The following is a 12,857-nucleotide window of genomic DNA, read 5'->3' as shown; positions in this document are numbered from 1 at the left end:
TCCAGCTAGCCGTAGAGAGCAGGGATATCACGACGATGCGAAAACCTATCGGTCTAATGTTAATGCGTACCTTGCCACAAGTAGGCACTAACTCTGTGGCCCACATGGTAAATGCAATGACCAAGGTATTGAGAGATTGCATCCCGGACATCGCCATGCCATTCCTCAATGACATCCCCATAAAAGGGTGCTCGGAAGCAGAGAAAGATGAAACCTTGGATGAGGATGGGCATAGACGTTTTGTGGTAGATCACTTCTCCAATTGCGAGAAGGTTCTACAAAGACTCGAAGATGTGCGCTTGACCTTCTCGGGCGAGAAATCGACATTCGGCCAACCGGAGATTCTTGTAGTGGGACACTTGTACGGGGTGTACAGTCGGAAGCCATCCCCAACAAAGGTGGACACCATCACAAACATGAGGGAAGAATGTAAATCACAGACAAAGGTGAGGCGATTTCTTGGTGCCTATGCATTGTACCACATTTGGATCCCGCACTAAGCTCACCTAGCTGAGCCTTTGTATTGGCTACTCAAGGAGGGGTGGATGGTCAAGTGGGAGAAAGAGCACACAGAGACGATGAAGAGCCAAGGTCTTAAGCGAGCAACAACGAGGATACGACAAAGTAAAACGTGAGCTTTGGGGTATTGTGTCCGCTATGAAGGCGGATAAAGATTACCTAATCGGGTCGGAGGTGGTAATAGAGACGGATGGTCTTCCAATCCTAGGGATGGTATCAAGATGTGCAACACCTGACTTAGCTATGCTAAGATGGATTGCTTACATCAAATCAATGAACCTGGAGATTTGCCATATTTTAGGGAAGAACAATGTCATGGTAGATATGTTATTGAGGGAAAGATTCGAGGGTGAAAGCGACAAGGTGTTTGAAGATGAGGACGTTGCTCTTGACTTCTTTAAGATGCCCCAAGCATCTATAGATGATCGAGATGTATGACTACTCCACGCCTTCAACGAAAGTGAATACGATGGGGAGTGGCTACACATTGGCAAGTTCTTAAGCTCAATGACGGTGGATAGTTCATGGTCGAAGGAGGAAGCACAGAGAGTCCGAAAGAAAGCGTACAAGTACTTCCTGCGAGGGGGATTCCTCTGGAAGCACCAAAAGAGAAGAACAGGGATGCCACAACGAGAGGTCATCAAGAGACAATATTGATGTTTGAGTTCCACGAGAGTCCTTGGGCAGGCCATAGGGGAACGTGGGAAACGTTCGAGAAGTTAAAGGAGAAGTATTGGTGGCCGATAATGTACATGGATGTCGCCCATTTCATGGGGACATGTGAAAGCTGCAAGATACACTCGAACATACGCCATAGGGACGAGTTGCACCCGACCTACCCACTCACCATACACTTCAAATGGATGGTGGATCTGGTTTCGATGGGCAAGTCAGGAATTGGCCTCGGTTACTACCTTATGCCTTATGGGCCGACATGACCACTCATAGTTCAGTTACAGGGTTCATGCTGGCTAAACTCATGTACAGACAAAAGCTGGTGATGCCCATTGAAGACTCGATCGTGTCATGGGTAGCGATGCCATGGGAAAACGAGAGCTTCTAGCAACAAGGATAAGGCAACTCAAGAGAAGACCTGAAAACTTGGAGTTGGCGAAGGAGGGGTTAGAATCGGCTAGGCTACATAACAAAGCTCGATTCGACAAGACACAACGACTACGTCCTCGAGAGATCTGTTGAGAGACAAGCTCAACATTGGCCGGATCGACTGAAGAAGCCGAGGACCGGATCGGTTGGGACCGATCGGTTAGGCCGAGTGCGTAAACCGGTACGCAGACCGGTGCATAGGTAGGGCCGGATCGGTGCGGAAATTAGGAGGCCGTTAAGAAAGATATTCCGTGAGGAATATATTTGGGAGTTAGTGTAGGAGCTCTCAATGAGCATTGAAGTACTGTCAATACTTCTGTTAGTCCTTCTAGGACTTGTATAAAAGTGTTCATTGAACACACATATGTATAGAGTGTGGTGAATAGAGATTGTTTTTTGTTGAATATAGTTCTTGTGTTTTCTCTCTCTCACTCTCTCTATCTCTCCCGCGTATACTGCATAAGCTCAATCTCTCCATTAAACCTGAGTTTTCTTCCTTCTATTCGGTCTTCATACTTGCTTCCGCACGTTACTTTTTACAAGATCGAAGAAGGAGATTGGGTGATTGTGTGTGATAACAGTCTCGACAATCAACACAACTTGTTATAATAGAGAGTTAATGGGCTAGTGGATAGACATATTGACTCCTAGGTAAAGATGGATGGTTCAAATCCGGTATGGCAATGTAGCGTGATTTAAGGAATTTTATTCCTTTTGCATTAAAGATGAATGTGGCGACCCCTCCTTCCTCTTTTTTCCTATAAAAGGAGGTCGAGGGGGGCTCATTTGGGGGAGGACTTTTTGGGAGGACTTTTTGGGAGGAGGAGGCTATCGCCATTTTTCTTTCGGAGCTCTTCATCTTCATCTTCACCATTTTTCTTCATCTCATACCCCTTTATCCCCTCATCACCACGTGCTCGTCTTCTTCGTGTTGATGCTCGAAGTGTTCGGGTCATTTGCGGTGATCGCGAGGTCGACCCTTGTTGGTTCGGTGTTGCTCCCCCGTTCGTCGTTGCGAGCCCGTGTGCTCGCCGTTCGGTTGGTCGTGGTCATGGCTCATTGGGGTCAGCATTTTGTTGTGGTGCTCGTTTGCTCGTGCACTCATCTTCTTCATGTTCGTGTTCGGTGTTTAGATTTACTCTTGTCTCGAAGGGCATTCACTATTTGTGTTTTGTTGAACTTGTGGCTAACTAGAAGTCGCCACTTTGTAATCAAACCCTATTTAATAAAGGGCACTCTTGTGTTGGAATCGAACCCATATTTATTTCTTTAGCCAATATCATTCGTGTTTTTCTTCCTTTCTTTATTCTCGTCCCCTTGTACATTCGACTGTCTTGTGACGAGGAAGCATTTCGGGCTTGCCCATGCACCTCTCCTCATAAAGGCGTACCATCATTTGTGTGTGTGTTTTGTGTCTTCCTTATACGTTCAGCTGTCTTGTGACGAGGGAGTTTTACGGGCTTGCCCATGCACCTCTCTTCCTCATAAAGGCGTACGAGCATTTGTGTGTGTCTTTTGTGTTGTATCTTCCTTGTACGTTTGGTCGTCTTGTGACGAGGGAGCGTTTCGGGCGTGCCCATGCACCTCTCCTCCTCATAAAGGCGTACAAGCATTTGTGCGTGTGTGTGTCTTCCTTGTACGTTCGACCGCCTTGTCACGAGGGAGTGTTTCGGGCATGCCCATGCACCTCTCCTTCTCATAAAGGTGTACGAACATTTGTGTGTGCGTTTTGTGTCTTCCTTGCACGTTCGGTTATCTTGTGACAAGGGAGCGTTTTGGGCATGCCCATGCACCTCTCCTCCTCATAAAGGCGTACGAGCATTTGTGCGTGTGTTTTGTGTCTTCCTTGTACATTCGTCTGTCTTGTGATGAGGGAGCGTTTCGTGGCGTGCCCATGCACCTCTCCTCCTCATAAAGGTGTATGAGCATTTGTGCATGTGTTTTGTGACTTGTACTTTCAGCCGTCTTAAATGACGAGGGAGCGTTTCAAGCGTGCTATGCACCTCTCCTCCTCATAAAGGCATACGAGCATTTGTGCGTGTGTTTTGTGTTTTCCTTGTACGTTCGACGGTCTTGTGATGAGGGACTGTTTCGTGGTGTGCCCATGCACCCACCTCTCCTCCTCGTAAAGGCGTAAGAGCATTTGTGCAAGTGTTTTGTGTCTTCCTTGTACGTTCGTCCACCTTGTCACAAGGGAGTGTTTCGGGCTTGCCCATGCACCTCTCCTTCTCATAAAGGTGTACAACCATTTGTGTGTGTGTTTTGTGTCTTTCTTGTACATTTGGTCATCTTGTGACGAGGGAGCGTTCGGGCGTGCCCATGCACCTCTCCTGCTCATCAAGGCGTACGTGCATTCGTGAATGTATGTTCTTCGTCCCCTTGTGTGTTCATCTTGTGTGTGTTAGGAAACATGTCCCTCCAAATGGGAAGTGAGAAGAACAGTACTGATGAGCAAACTCGGCCGAGGCCGAAACCAGATGTGGAAGACCCGGCTACGGAAGACCCGGTGAGAACCGGATGACAAGTACCTGGCAAGAGCCAGATGGTGAAGACCCGGTGAGAACTAGATTGGAGTACCCGGCAACGGAAGACCCGGTGAGAACTGGATGACATGTGCCCGGCAAGCGCCGGATGATGCAGGCCCGGTGAGGAGTGCTCACCGGATGAAGGGACATATTCGCAAATATGTTTTTGAGAGTCCATTGGGGCTATATTTGTAAATAGCCGGAAAGTCATATTAGTATAAATATGACTTAGGGCAAACTCAATAAAATGTTGTTGTCATTCTTGTTGGCGCAAGCCTAGTGAGCGCGAAACAGTGTACAAAGAGTGAGAGAGAGAGAGAGAGGTCGTTGCCTCTGTTGTAACCGCCACTTGTGGCGAAGATCGTGAGCGCGAGGCCGTTGCCTCCATGAGCTCACTGTTGTAATCATTGTGATATAGTGATAGTTTGGAGTCTGTAGACTCCCGTGGTTTTTCCCTCTCAGGGTTTTCCACGTTAAACATCCTGTGTACTCTTCTCTCCTTTGTGTCGTGTGTATTCATTCCCGTTTTCTGAGTTTGATCTTAGACTCGGTTGTGGCCGAGCGGTGTTCATCGGAGCGTGCAGTTCGTGACAAGTGGTATCAGAGCGAAACGACATAGAAAATGGAGAATTCATTGGGAGGCATGTTCAAGCTCACCGGTTCCAACTATTCGGTGTGGAAGTCGAAGATGAGGGACATGCTCGCGGTTAAAGACCTCTGGCTGTTGGTTCAGTTCGGGGACAAGAGACCGCACAAAATCGACGCCGCGATATGGGAGGTGATGCACATGAAGAAAACAACGTACATACGGTGCTTCATCGACATGAGCCTATACAACAACTTCAATAAAGAGAGCAAGGCTCATGAGCTCTGGGAGAAGATCGGCATTATGTTTCAAAACAAAAATGTTGTTAATCAGGTTTCGGTATTCTGGAAGCTAGTAAGACTCCGCTACCAAGATGGCTCCAGCATGGCGGAGCACATGAATGCCTTCCAGGGGCTGATCCACCAGGCAACATCATTGGAAGTACCTCTCACCGACGAGGTACTAACACTACTCCTGCTCCGTTCCCTCCCAGATAGCTGGGAGACATTGGTTGTCACCTTGGGCAACGCTAGGCCGGAAGGGAAACGGTTATCCCTAGCAAGAGTGAAGTCGAGCTTGCTAGATGAGGAGGCGCGTCGGAAAGATAAGGATACGAGCTCCGACTCCAAAGCGCTCCTTACCGAATCAGAACGCGGAAGACAAAGAAACTATAGCCCCTAGAACCGGGAAAAGTCGGGGACACGGTCAAAGTCAAGGGGGAGACCTACTTGCTTCTATTGCGGCAAGGCGGGACACTTCCAGAAGAACTGTCAACACTTCTGTAAAGACAAGGAAACCGACGGTACCGATTCGAAGCGGACACCGCACCGGAACGGTAAAGACCAGAGGGGAACGGACTGGAAGGGAACAACGGCAATCGCGGCAAGTGAAGAAGAGTTGATGCTCATCACCGAGGAGAGTGAGATAAACCTTGCCGGCGACGAGATGACCTGGGTGGTCAACTCCGGAGCGTCGTTCCACCTTACCCCGGACCGGAATTGCTTCTCATCCTACTCAGCCGGTGATCACGGCTGTGTCCAGATGGGGAATGAAGGTACATGCCGAATTGTTGGCATAGGAGACGTGTGGTTGACAACACCAACCGGATGCAAGCTGCTGCTGAAAGATGTCTGACACGTTCCAGAGGTTCGTCTGAACCTGATATCAGCCGGTCGGCTAGATGATGACGGCTACATGGGTAGCATCCGAAACGGTGTTATGAAGTTCAGCAAAGGAAGCCTGATTGTGGCTCGCGCCTGGAAGGTCAATACATTGTACCTGATGAATGCCCGGTTATGTCCGGAGGAAGTGAACGTGGCATCCGACACTGTCGGTGAGCTGTGGCACAAAAGGTTGTGTCACATGAGCGAGAAGGGGATGAAGAGGCTTGCAGACGACAACCTCATTCCAGTGAAGAACGTGCACTTGGAGAAGTGCACTGATTGTCTGGCCAGTAAGCAAAACCGGACCTCCTTCCGACCAAGGCCACCGATGAGACGTAATGCACCACTGGAGTTGGTGCATACTGATGTGTGTCAAGTGGACACGAAGTCACATGCAGGATCGCAGTACTTCGTGACGTTCATAGATGACCACAGCCGGAAGTTGTGGGCCACACCGTTGAAGATGAAGGATCAGGTGTTATCCGTCTTCAAAGAGCTCCACACGAGAGTGGAAAGAGAAACCGACCGGAAGCTGAAGGCGGTTCGAGCAGATAATGGAGGTGAATACCGGGGGCAGTTCGAGGAGTACTGTCGCTCAAAGGGAATTCGGCTCGAATTTACCGTGCCAAAGACACCGGAACTAAATGGGCTGGCCGAGAGGATGAACCAGACCATAATGGAGAGGGTCCGGAGTATGCTGGCGCATGCAAAACTGCCCAAGAAGTTTTGGGCTGAGGCATTGTCGATGACGACTGTCATGATAACAGTCACATCATGCATCGAAAGGATCATGACACTCACATTATGACTCGAAAGGATTTGAACCCACGACCTTGTTGTACACATGTCAAATCCTTAACCATTGTATTAATATTCTTATATGTATAGTCTCTAGAATATGAAATCTAATATCATAGGAATATTCTATATTACTCTACATTCTAGAATGACCTAGAATATTCTAGAGTGTTCTATACCACTAGAACCTTCTAGAATACTCTAGAGATCTTCTAGATTACTCTACACTCTAGGATAACCTAGAATATTCTAGAGAGTTCTCTATTACTTATAAATAGGGATCTACCACCCATCCCAAACTTAAATTGGTTCAACGCCATTTTGTAGCCTACTCTTTGTAATCCAATTTACGCTTCAATATAATAATTCTCTTTCAATTATCTCTCTATCTCTTTTTCTCTCTCTTTCTCTCTCTCAGTCTTGACAACGACATATGTGATAAACAGATCACCCTCAGTACCCTTGGACGGAGACACGCCACAAAGAGTCTGGACCGGTAAGGAAGTGTCCTACCGGCATCTGAAGGTATTCGGATGTCTCGCGTATGTGCATGTAGCTAAGGACTGGAGAGGAAAGTTGGATCCAAAGACCCGGCCATGCATATTCCTCAGTTACGGCAACGATGAGTTCGACTACCGAGTGTGGGACCTGGTCGACAAGAAGGTATTCCGGAGTCGAGATATTATCTTCATGGAGGACAAGATGCTCATCGACTGGGAGTCGGAGAAGAAGATAATGAACTCCGAGTCGATCGGTAAGGATCGATTCTATGATGAGCAGACCCAACCAGCAAGAAACCGGTTAGTACTCGAGGAACCAGCCGGTTACGGTGAGGATACTGAACCGGCAGAAGAAGAAATAGAGGAAGCTGAAACCGGAACCGGCCAAGACCCCGAATCGGATTCAGATGAAGAGCAAATGGAGGAGCCGGTTACCGAAGCCCAGAGACGGAGATATCCTCTTAGAGAGAGAAGGGCCCCTTGGAGATTTCCAGATGCAGAGCATGTGCTGTTGACCGATGAGGGAGAGTTGGAAAGCTTCGAAGAAGCGAAGGATGACACCCACAGTCGCAAATGGTTAAGTGCCATGCAGGACGAGATGGATTCCCTGCATGAGAACCATACGTACGAACTGGTGGAGTTGCCGAAAGGAAAGCGGGCACTCCGAAACAAGTGGGTGTACAAGTTGAAACCGGGAGATGCCGGCAACCCCCCGAGATACGAAGCCAAGATCGTGGTGAAGGGGTTCCAACAGAAGAAGGGCGTGGACTTCGACGAGATATTTGCCCCGGTAGTAAAGATGACCTCCATCCGGACGGTGCTGAGTATAGCGGCAAACATGGACCTCGAGGTAGAGCAAATGGACATGAAGACGGCATTCCTTCATGGTGACCTCGAAGTGGAGATCTACATGCAGCAACCGGAAGGATTCGTGGAGAAAGGGAAGGAGCACCTGGTTTGCCGATTGAAGAAGAGCTTGTACGGACTGAAGCAGGCTCCCCGACAATGGTATCGGAAGTTCGACTCCTTCATGGCCGATCAAGGGTACCACAAGACGTAGGCCGATCATTGCGTGTTTGTGAAGAAGTTCGAAGGAGACGACTTCCTGATACTCCTTCTGTATGTGGACGACATGCTGATCGTCGGACGGGACCAAGCCAAAATACAGATGCTAAAGAAGGCCCTCAACCGGACCTTCTCAATGAAAGACTTGGGTCCGGCAAGACAGATGTTGGGGATGCATATCATCCGGAACCGGTCAATGAAGCAATTGTGGCTGTCACAGGAGAAGTACGTGACAAAGGTGCTTCAGCGGTTCAACATGTCAGATGCGAAACCAGTCGGATCGACACTTCCGGCAAACTGCAAACTATCCGGTAAGCAAAGCCCGAAGACGAAAGCAAAGAAGGTTGATATGATGAAGGTTCCATATGACTCTACCGTCGGGAGCTTAATGTACGCAATGGTGTGTACCTGACCGGATATAGGATACGCAGTTGGAGTGGTGACCCGGTTTATGAGCAATCCCGACAAGTAGCACTGGAACGCAGTCAAATGGATACTCCGGTACTTGAAGGGCACTTCGAACATGTGTCTCCGATTCGGCTCCGGAAAACCTCAACTTGATGGTTTTACCGATTCAGACATGTCGGCTGATGTGGATACCAGCCGGTCTACATCCGGGTATGTAATGACATACGCAGGAGGAGCTGTTTCATGGCAGTCCAGGTTGTAGAAGACGGTTGCGTTGTCAACCACGGAGGCGGAGTACATGGCGGATGTGGAAGCCGGCAAGGAAATATTATGGATGAAGGACTTCATCGAAGAGCTCGGTATCCGGCAAGATGAATATCGGCTCTATTGCGACAGTCAAAGTGCCATCTACCTTGCTAAGAATGCGGCCTACCATTCCCGGACGAAGCATATCCAGTGAAGGCATCACTGGATCTGGGAAAGAGTAGATGACCAAGAGTTCGTGCTGACGAAGATCCACATGGCCGAGAACGGGTCAGATATGTTGACCAAAGTACTGGTACCCGACAAGCTGGATGCATGTCAGAAGTTGATCGGACTAGTAAGACATCCCATGCCGGAGTGAAGGGGGAGTTTGTTAGGAAACATGTCCCTCCGGATGGGAAGTGAGAAGAACAGTACTAATGGGAAGTGAGAAGAACGGATGTGGAAGACCCGGCTAAGGAAGACCCGATGAGAACCGAATGACAAGTACCTGGCAAAAGCCGGATGGTGAAGACCCGGTGAGAACTGGATGTGGAGTACCCGGCAACGGAAGACCCGGTGAGAACCAGATGACTTGTGCCCGGCAAGCGCCGGATGATGCAGGCCCGGTGAGGAGTGCTCACCGGATGAAGGGACATATTCGCAAATATGTTTCTGAGAGTCCATCGGGGCTATATTTGTAAATAGCCAGAAAGTCATATTAGTATAAATATGACTTAGGGCAAACTCAATAAAATGTTGTTGTCATTCTTGTTAGCGCAAGACTAGTGAGCCCATAACAGTGTACAAAGAGTGAGAGAGAGAGAGAGGTCGTTGCCTATGTTGTAACCGCCGCCTGTGGCGAAGATTGTGAGCATGAGGTCGTTGCCTCCGTGAGCTCACTGTTGTAATCATTGTGATATAGTGACAGTTTGGAGTCTGTGGACTCTCGTGGTTTTTCCCTCTCAGGGTTTTCCACGTTAAACATCCTGTGTACTCTTCTCTCCTTTGTGTTGTGTGTATTCATTCCCGTTTTCGGTGTTTGATCTTAGACTCGGTTGTGGCCAAGCGGTGTTCATAGAAGCGTGCAGTTCGCGACAGTGTGGTCATCTTTCCTTGTACCCGTTTGATCACATGGCTCGTGCGGCGATCTCGAAAACTCGACGAGTTGTGATCAATGAAAGCCGCCGACCTCACAAAAGGGGCAACGAGCCCTTGCTGGAGAACTAGTCTTGTCGTCAAGCAAATGTAGGGTCTTCTTTGTCCCTACGTACTCCCTAGTCCAACACCCCTGTGGTCCTGTCCAAGTAACACACGCGCGCAAAATTTCGCGACAACAGTTTGTTTCAAGAGTGTCCAAACCGAACCGTTTAAAAATTTCGAAACCTAAACCGAACGGTTAGGTCAAAATCCAAACCATTAAACCATTAAACCAATAAAACCACGTTTTCATGGTTCAATTTTTGTTTTCAACTTAGGTCAAATTCTTACTCAAAAATGTCATCTATCAGTACGGATGCGTGGGAAAGATAGTGGCAGATAGAGGGGAGTTGAATGTTCATGAACCTACATAGCTCTTTGAAAGACTTGGAGTGAATCCCTCCGTCACAACCGCTTATAACCCAGAGGCCAACAGAAAGATAGAGTGTCAACACGGGCCTATAGTCAAGGCAATTGTAAGAGCTTGCGATGGTGGAGTTGGGAATTGACCATGGTTATTGCCTTACGCCTTTTTTGTGGGTTCTTCAGATTCTTCATCCTCTTCGTTTCCTCCTTTCGTGTGTTCGTCATTGTTAAGTTGAGTGCCCGATTCATGTCTTCATCATTGTTGGCTTGTGTGTTTGTGTTCTGTTGTCATCTTTGGTGCATGTGTACTCACTCATTGTTTGGTGGTTCGAGTGCTTGTCGTGAAGGGCATACACTATTCACTATCCACCTTCCCTTGTCGAGTGCTCGTCTTGTGACCTGGGGTTGATTCAGGCTTGCCTACGCACCTCACCTTTTTACAAAGGTGTTCAAACATGTGTGCTTTGTTTGTTAGTCCTTTCTTGTGCGTTCGTTCGTCTTATGACTTGGGGTTGATTCGGGCGTGCACATGCACCTCTCCTTTTTAGAAAGGTGTTCAAACACTTGTGCCCTGTGCGTAAGCCTCCTCGTGTGTTCACTTGTCCTCGTGACCGAGCTCGTACACTCGAGTGGTAAGAATTCGGTTGTCAAGAGAGGTTGACAAAAAGAGGCTATATGGTCGACGAGCCGCCTATGTTCGATGAGCCTGTAAGGTCGACAAGCCACTTAGACCGACAAAACTTAAGGTCGGCGAGCGCTTCAAACGACTAAAGACCATTGAACAAGCTCTTTGACGAGCGTTTGAACCCTCTCCATCAATTGTCTCCCTAGTCCAAGACCCTTGTGGTCCTGCTTGAGTAGCACAGGCACGCGTGTACACGCGACAACGCTCTATTTTCCCCCTCTCACTCGTATTATAAGCTCTTAACAATTGAGCGACGACTTTTCATTGTTTTTAAATGCAGTATGTTACTTGTCATTCATAGCACACCTTAGCTTTAGCATTGAACCTTTTTAATCTTTGTAGTTTAACTTATACTCCTCCTATGTGCACCCTACCACATCATGACACTGGAAACCTTTGAGTCCCCTAACGTCCTTACGTCCTCCCTAGTCCAAGGGGGTCTTGCTTGAGTAGCACACGCACATGTGTTAACGTGGCGACAGAAAGTATTCAATAGAATCAATCCACTCACAGACGTTAAAATTCGAGAGCCGAGGAGATCGAAGACAAGAGTATATTGTGATTCGGTAGATTCCACGGATAGCTCTACACCATCCGGGGCAACAAGAACTAATCGAGAAAGACGAGAGGTTTGAGCCATGGTGACTGACTAACTGACATTGAAGAGTGTGTGCGTGTGGACGGTGGACCCCCTCCTCCTCCTCCTCCTTCTTCTATCTCTTTCTCACTGTCGTGAAGAATTTCGGCCAGAGGTGGAAACCGGGGAACATTGGCTACATCGGCGGCGTGCAGCGTGTGTACGCACCCGTGTACATTTACTGTGAATATCGAGGGCGCCTTTATGGCGCCGAAGAGTAGTCAAGTCGGGACAGACGATCCCATGTAAGTCGAGATTTGTCCCACATTGTAACGCATCTCTTTCCTTGTTCTATAAAAGGAAGGGAACGCCCTTTATGTAAGGGTTGCCCATTTTGCAATAGAGGGTATACCGTTAGGTTTAGAGTTAGGTTCTTCTTCTCCTTCTGCGTGTTTCCCTTAGCGTTTGCTTGGTTCAGCCTCCTGTGCAAGACCCCGCTCGGTGTGACGAGTTGAGAGCTCCCCAACGGCGGCTTGACAGCAAACGACTACTGTAACCTACATCAGTCCGGCTCGACGCCGGGAATGTATTCTTCCCTTCATATATATATATATATACGTTTGTCTGTGTATATTCGGGTCGTTGTTGGCGTCGGGTGCTTACCCCTTCCTGCATTTTCTGTAAATAAGGCGTGAGTCGGGTTGTGCGTGTGTGCATGTGCGTGTGCATGAGTCGGTGTTAAGCACACTCTCTCTCTCTCTCTCTCTCTCTCTCTCTCTCTCTCTCTCCCTTCGGTTGCTTCCGGTGTGTCTCTGGGATGCCCCAGAAACAGTGAAGCACGACTTCCTACGCTCCATCACTCTCTAGTCCATGACCCCCGTGGTCCCGCCTTTCTCCACGCACGCGCTGTCGTGAAGAAAACCGTCCCTTAGCGCAATCGGTGCATAGAGCGCGTGAACTGGCTCTTCACGCGTGCGCGCCCTTTAATGTATATAATAGGGAATTAGGTACATAGGCATATCCGGGAGTAGTTAGATTCGGTAGGTAGGAAGTAAATGAGGGAGACGGCTCCCTTCCTTAAGCTATAAAGGAGAGGGAGACGCGGGGAGAAAGGGATC

The sequence above is a fragment of the Azolla caroliniana genome, unplaced genomic scaffold, assembly GCF_043228905.1.
Source record: "Azolla caroliniana isolate FFs.n. ecotype wild unplaced genomic scaffold, voAzoCaro1.0.p SCAF_21, whole genome shotgun sequence".
Lineage (NCBI taxonomy): Eukaryota > Viridiplantae > Streptophyta > Polypodiopsida > Salviniales > Salviniaceae > Azolla > Azolla caroliniana.
This window is presented reverse-complemented; position numbering follows the sequence as displayed.